This window comes from Capra hircus, chromosome 7, assembly GCF_001704415.2.
Source record: "Capra hircus breed San Clemente chromosome 7, ASM170441v1, whole genome shotgun sequence".
Classification (NCBI taxonomy): domain Eukaryota; kingdom Metazoa; phylum Chordata; class Mammalia; order Artiodactyla; family Bovidae; genus Capra; species Capra hircus.
The window spans coordinates 47,207,007-47,213,460 of record NC_030814.1 but is presented as its reverse complement, the minus strand read 5'-3'; the positions used below and the strand labels follow the sequence as shown (position 1 = coordinate 47,213,460).

Genomic DNA, 6,454 nt, shown 5'->3' with positions numbered 1-6,454 from the left:
CAGTACTCTTTAATGGTCTATATGGGAAAAGAATATAAAAAAGAGTTGATATATGTATTTGTTTAACAGATACACTTTGCTATACACCTGAAACTATTAATAACCCAATATTATAAATTAATTATACTCAAAATTTTTAAAAAACCTGGGTTTTAATATGTATGCATCAATTTTATTTTACTTTTTTTTTCAGTGTACAGATTTACTTCTTTCATTTAAGGAATAATTTTTTTGTTTTATGGTGTTTTAAATGGTTAAATGTCTTTTCAGGGATACTAGTTATCCCCAAGTTAGAGCACCTTTGTCCCCCATGTTGACTGACTTGTAATTTTTGTATCTTGTTTTGATTTTGTTCTTTTTTCATTCATTGTGGTTACATTAAGCCTTTGTTTCATTTCAGTAATTAATTTTATAGCGGTCTAGCCTCTCTTTTTGTTTCTAATTTGTTATACTTAACAGTTTTATAATAATAGCATCTTGACTCTTATTTCCATAGCTATACAATGGCCTTTAATCTAATTCTGTACTTTCATCATTTGGCATTTAAGGTCTTATTTTATTAAGTCTTATTAAAATTTTAAGTCACATGAAGTACTTGTGGGGAATTTTCCTGTTTTACAGAGCATGTTTTCTTCCGGATGGGGTTCTTTCAACTGTCTTTTGTATACTATCTTCCACTCTAATATTTTGCTATAGCATATTTGTACACTTGACATGCTCTTTTAAATTTTTTTAAAAAATTTTGCTTATACTTAGTATGAGAAGTTTTAATTTTCCAGTTGCTTGATAGAGAATCAATGAATTTTTCATGACTCTTACAATCTATTTGTCTTTTTAGAGTGGTGGCAGGTCCAGTAGTTTTAAATTGAATTGATTTAGGTGTGGCAGAGGTTGGAAGCAGGGGCTAAGGAAGTTGTTCATGTTTAGATTTTTATGTTACAAATCAATAAAACTAGGGTATTCAAAGATGGAAGTATAAAATAGATAATTGCCATATTGCTGGATAGTGCAAATATTTGCTTAATATGCATAATATAATCAATGACTGCTACTAATTACCAGAGAGTGAAACTGGATCCTAATCTCTTTCCTGAGATTTTGTTAATCTCATGGTGAGGTGGAGACGACAGAATATACGCTTTCATTTTTTACTTAAAATTTTTTTCTTGGACTATAGTTGATTTAAAATACTGTGTTAATTTCTGCTGTACAGCAAAATGACTCAGATATTTTCATATTCTTTTCCATTTTGGTTTAGCACAGGATATTGAATATATTATAATTCACTGTGCTATATAGTAGGTCCTTGTTGTTTATCCATCCTACATATAACAGTTCGCATCTGCTATACCAAACTCATTGGAAAAGATGATGCTAGGAAAGATTGAAGGCAGGAAGAGAAGCGGGCGACAGAGGCTGAGATGGTTGGATGGCATCACCGACTCAATGGACATCAGTTTGAGCAAGCTCCAGGAGTTGGTGATGGACAGGGTAGTCTGCTGTGCTGCAGTCCATGGGGCCACAGAGAGTCAGACAAGACTGAGAGACTGGACTGAACTGAACTGATACCAAACTCCCAAGCTCTCTTCCCCAAACCCACCCTCCTGCTTGGCAACCATAAGTCTGTTTTCTATGTCTGTAAGTCTGTTTCTATTTCATAGATAAGTTTATTTGTATATTTTAGATTCCACATAAAAGTGTTTTTAGTTTTTTGCAGAACCTCCATAATATTTTCTGAATATTGAGCTTTAAGCCAACTTTTCCATTCTCCTCTTTCACTTTCATCAAGAGGCTTTTTAGTTCCTCTTCACTTTCTGCCATGAGGTTCACTTTCTGCATATCTGAGGTTATTGATATTTCTCCTGGCAATCTTGATTCGAGCTTGTGCTTCTTCCAGCCCAGCGTTTCTCATGATGTACTCTGCATATAAGTTAAATAAGCAGGGTGACAATATACAGCCTTGACACACTCCTTTCCCAATTTGGAACCAGTCTGTTGTTCCATGTCCAGTTCTAACTGTTGCTTCCTGACCTGCATATAGGTTTCTCAAGAGGCAGGTCAGGTGGTCTGATATTCCCATCTCTTTCAGAATTTTCCATAGTTTATTGTGATCCACACAGTCAAAGGCTTTGGCATAGTCAATAAAGCAGAAATAGATGTTTTTCTGGAACTCTCTTGCTTTTTTGATGATCCAGCAGATGTTGGCAATTTGATCTCTGGTTCCTCTGCCTTTTCTAAAACCAGCCTGAGCATCTGGAAGTTCACAGTTCATGTATTGTTGAAGCCTGGCTTGGAGAATTTTGAGCATTACTTTACTAGCATGTGAGATGAGTGCAACTGTGCGGCAGTTTGAGCATTCTTTGGCATTGCCTTTCTTTGGGATTGGAGTGAAAACTGACCTTTTCCAGTCCTGTGGCCACTGCTGAGTTTTCCAAATTTGCTGGCATATTGAGTGCAGCACTTTCACAGCATCGTCTTTCAGGATTTGAAAGAGCTCAACTGGAATTCCATCACCTCCACTAGCTTTGTTTGTAATGATGCTTCCTAAGGCCCACTTGACTTCACATTCCAGGATGTTTGGATGTAGGTGAGTGATCATACCATCATGATTATCTTGGTCGTGAAGATCTTTTTTGTACAGTTGAAAGTAAAAGAGGAGAGTGAAAAAGTTGGCTTTAAGCTCAACATTCAGAAAATGAAGATCATGACATCTGGTCCCATCACTTCATGGGAAATAGATGGAGAAACAGTGGAAACAGTGTCAGACTTTATTTTTTTGGACTCCAAAATCACTGCAGATGGTGACTGCAGCCATAAAATTAAAAGACGCTTACTCCTTGGAAGGAAAGTTATGACCAACCTAGATAGCATATTGAAAAGCAGAGACATTACTTTGCCAACAAAGGTCTGTCTAGTCAAGGCTATGGTTTTTCCAGTGGTCATGTATGGATGTGAGAGTTGGACTGTGAAGAAGGCTGAGTGCCAAAGAATTTATGCCTTTGAACTGTGGTATTGGAGAAGACTTTTGAGAGTCCCTGGACTGCAAGGAGATCCAACCAGTCCATTCTCAAGGAGATCAGTCCTGGGTGTTCTTTGGAAGGACTGATGCTAAAGCTGAAACTCCAGTACTTTGGCCACCTCATATGAAGAGTTGACTCATTGGAAAAGACTCTGATGCTGGGAGGGATTGGGGGCAAGAGAAGAAGGGGACGACAGAGGATGAGATGGCTGGATGGCATCACTGGCTCGATGGACGTGAGTATGAGTGAACTCCGGGTGAAGGTTATGGATAGGGAGGCCTGGCGTGCTGTGACTCATGGGGTCACAAAGAGTTGGACACGACTGAGTGACTGAACTGACTGATACTATTTTCAACAGAGACTGCATCAATCTACATTCTCACCAACAGTGTAGGAAGATTCCCTCTTCTCCACACCCTCTCCAAAATGTATTATTTGTAGAGGATTTTTTTTTTTTTTTTTTTTTTTTTAAAATGATGGCCAGATAGCAGAACATAGTCTTCAAACTGGAATTGTTTCCCAATTTCCTCATGGTAATTTGAGTTTTTTTCTTCTGAAAGATGAAGACAGTTCAGTTTTCAACTTCATTTTCCATCAATCATTTACATCAGTTCCTTCCATATTATTTAAATCAGAAAGAGGAAAATAAAAATAACCCTTCTGCAGGATGACAGGCAGGTTATAGAACTTTTCCCTCTTCCTACCACCTCACAGGCCTAGATGCTGCCAGTACCTTTTACATTTTTATTGATTTTTACAATTTGGGCGCACTTAGCATTAGAGGAATATTTTTTTCTGCCATATCCACTTGGAGTTGGCTGTTTTATTTATGAATAAACATTAAAAAAGCTTTGTATGTGTTCAATTATTTGAAGTTTGTATTACTTTAACAAATTTAATTGAAATGCAGTTGATACACAATATTAGTTTCAGGTATACCACACAATCGTTCAATATTTGTATATATTGTAAGCATTACCTTAACAAATTTTAATTGAAATATAATTGGAAATTTATAAGTGACAAATAAATTCAAGGGATCAGATCTGACAGAGTGACTGAAGAACTATGGATGGAAGTTCGTGACATTGTACAGGAGGCAGTGATCAAGACCATCCTCAAGAAGAAGAAATGCGAAAAGGCAAAATGATCGTCTGAGGAGGCCTTACAAATAGCTGAGAAAAGAAGAGAAGCTAAAGGCAAAGGAGAAAAGGAAAGATATACCCATTTGAATGCAGAGTTCCAAAGAATAGCAAGGAGAGATAAGAAAGCCTTCCTCAGTGATCAATGCAAAGAAATAGAGGAAAACAATACAATGGGAAAGACTAGAGATCTCGTCAAGAAAATTAGAGATACAAAGGGAACATCTGATGCAAAGATGAGCAGAATAAAGGACAGAAATGGTATGGACCTAACAGAAGCAGAAGATATTAAGAAGAGGTGGCAAGAATACATAGAAGAACTATACGAAAGAGATCTTCATGATCCAGATAACCACAGTGGTGTGATCACTCACCTGTAGCCAGACATCCTGGAATGTGAAGTCAAATTGGCCTTAGGAAGCATCACTACAAACAAAGCTAGTGGAGGTGATGGAATTCCAGTTGAGCTATTTCAAATCCTAAAAGATGATGCTATGAAAATGCTGCACTCAATATGCCAGCAAGTCTGGAAAACTCAGCAGTGGTCACAGGACTGGAAAAGATCAGTTTTCATTCCAATCCAAAAGAAAGGCAATGCCAAAGAATGTTCAAACTACCACACAATTGCACTCATCTCACACACTAGCAAAGTAATGCTCAAAATTCTCCAAGCCAGGCTTCAACAGCATGTGAACTGTGAACTTCCAGATGTCCAAACTGGTTTTAGAAAAGGCAGAGGAACCAGAGATCAAATTGCCAACATCTGCTGGGTCACCAAGAAAACAAGAGAGTTCTAGAAAAATATCTACTTTGGCTTTATTGACTATGCCAAAGACTTTTGACTGTGTGGATCACAACAAACTGTGGAAAATTCTTCAAGAGATGGGAATAACAGACCAGCTGACCTGCCTCCTGAGAAATCTGTATGCAGGTCAAGAGGCAACAGTTTGAACTGGACATGGAACAACAGACTGGTTCCAAATAGGAAAAGGAATACATCAAGGCTGTATATTGTCACCCTGCTTATTTCACTTTTATGCAGAGTACCTCATGCGAAATCCGGCAGGATGACGTACAAGCTGGAGTCAAGATTGGTGGGAGAAATATCAGTAACCTCAGATATGCTGATGACACCACTGTTATGGCAGAAAATGAAGAACTAAAGAGCCTCTTGATGAAAGTGAAAGAGGAGAGTAAAAGAGTTGGCTTAAGACAGCTAGCAGAGCCGTGGTCCGGTCGGCAGCGCGTGCCCGAAGCTCTCCGTCGTCCCCCGCCCGCCAGCCCGCGCCCAGCCCACGGCCCCAGCAGTAGCCCCGAGAGCAGCCCCGACAGCAGCGCCATGCCGGGTGGAACGCCTACATCGACAATCTCATGGCGGACGGGACCTGTCAGGACGCAGCCATCGTGGGCTATAAGGACTCGCCCTCCGTCTGGGCCGCCGTTCCCGGCAAGACCTTTGTCAACATCACGCCTACTGAGGTCGGTATCCTAGTTGGCAAAGACCGGTCAAGTTTTTTCGTGAATGGGCTAACGCTTGGGGGCCAGAAATGTTCTGTGATCCGGGACTCACTGCTGCAAGATGGAGAATTTACCATGGATCTTCATACCAAGAGCACTGGTGGAGCCCCAACTTTCAACATCACTGTCACCATGACTGCCAAGACGCTAGTCCTGCTGATGGGCAAAGAAGGTGTCCACGGCGGTATAATCAACAAGAAATGTTATGAAATGGCTTTTCACCCATGGCGTTCCCAGTACTGACCTCGTCTGGCCCTCCCCTCACCATTCCCCACTGCTTTTGCACCCCTCTCCTTCCCACACACATACATACACCATTTTTATTTTGGGGGCCATTACCCCACACCCCGTATTGCTGCCAAAACCACATGGGCTGGGGGGCCCGGGCTGGATGGACAGACATCCCCTGCCCCCAACCCATACCCGTCCTGTGTGTGGTTGGAAAACTTTTTTTTTTTTTTTCTGAATAAAAAAGATTCTACTAACAGCAACAACAACAAAAGTTGGCTTAAAACTCAACATTCAAAAAACTAAGACCATGGCATCTGGTCCCATCACTTCATGGCAAATAGATGGGGAAACAGTGGAAACAGTGAGAGACTTTATTTTTTTCAGCTCCAAAATTACTGCAGATGGTGACTGCAGTCATGAAATTAAAATTGCTTGCTCCTTGGAAGAAATGCTATGACCAACCTAGACAGCATATTAAAAAGCAGAGACATTACTTTTGACCAACAAAGGTTTATCTAGTCAAAGCTTTGGTTTTTTCAGTAG

At 39.9% G+C, this 6,454-nt stretch overlaps 1 pseudogene; it reads left to right on the top strand.

Annotated features, from left to right (window-relative positions):
• LOC102170226 lies at positions 5,230-6,016 on the top strand (annotated as a pseudogene).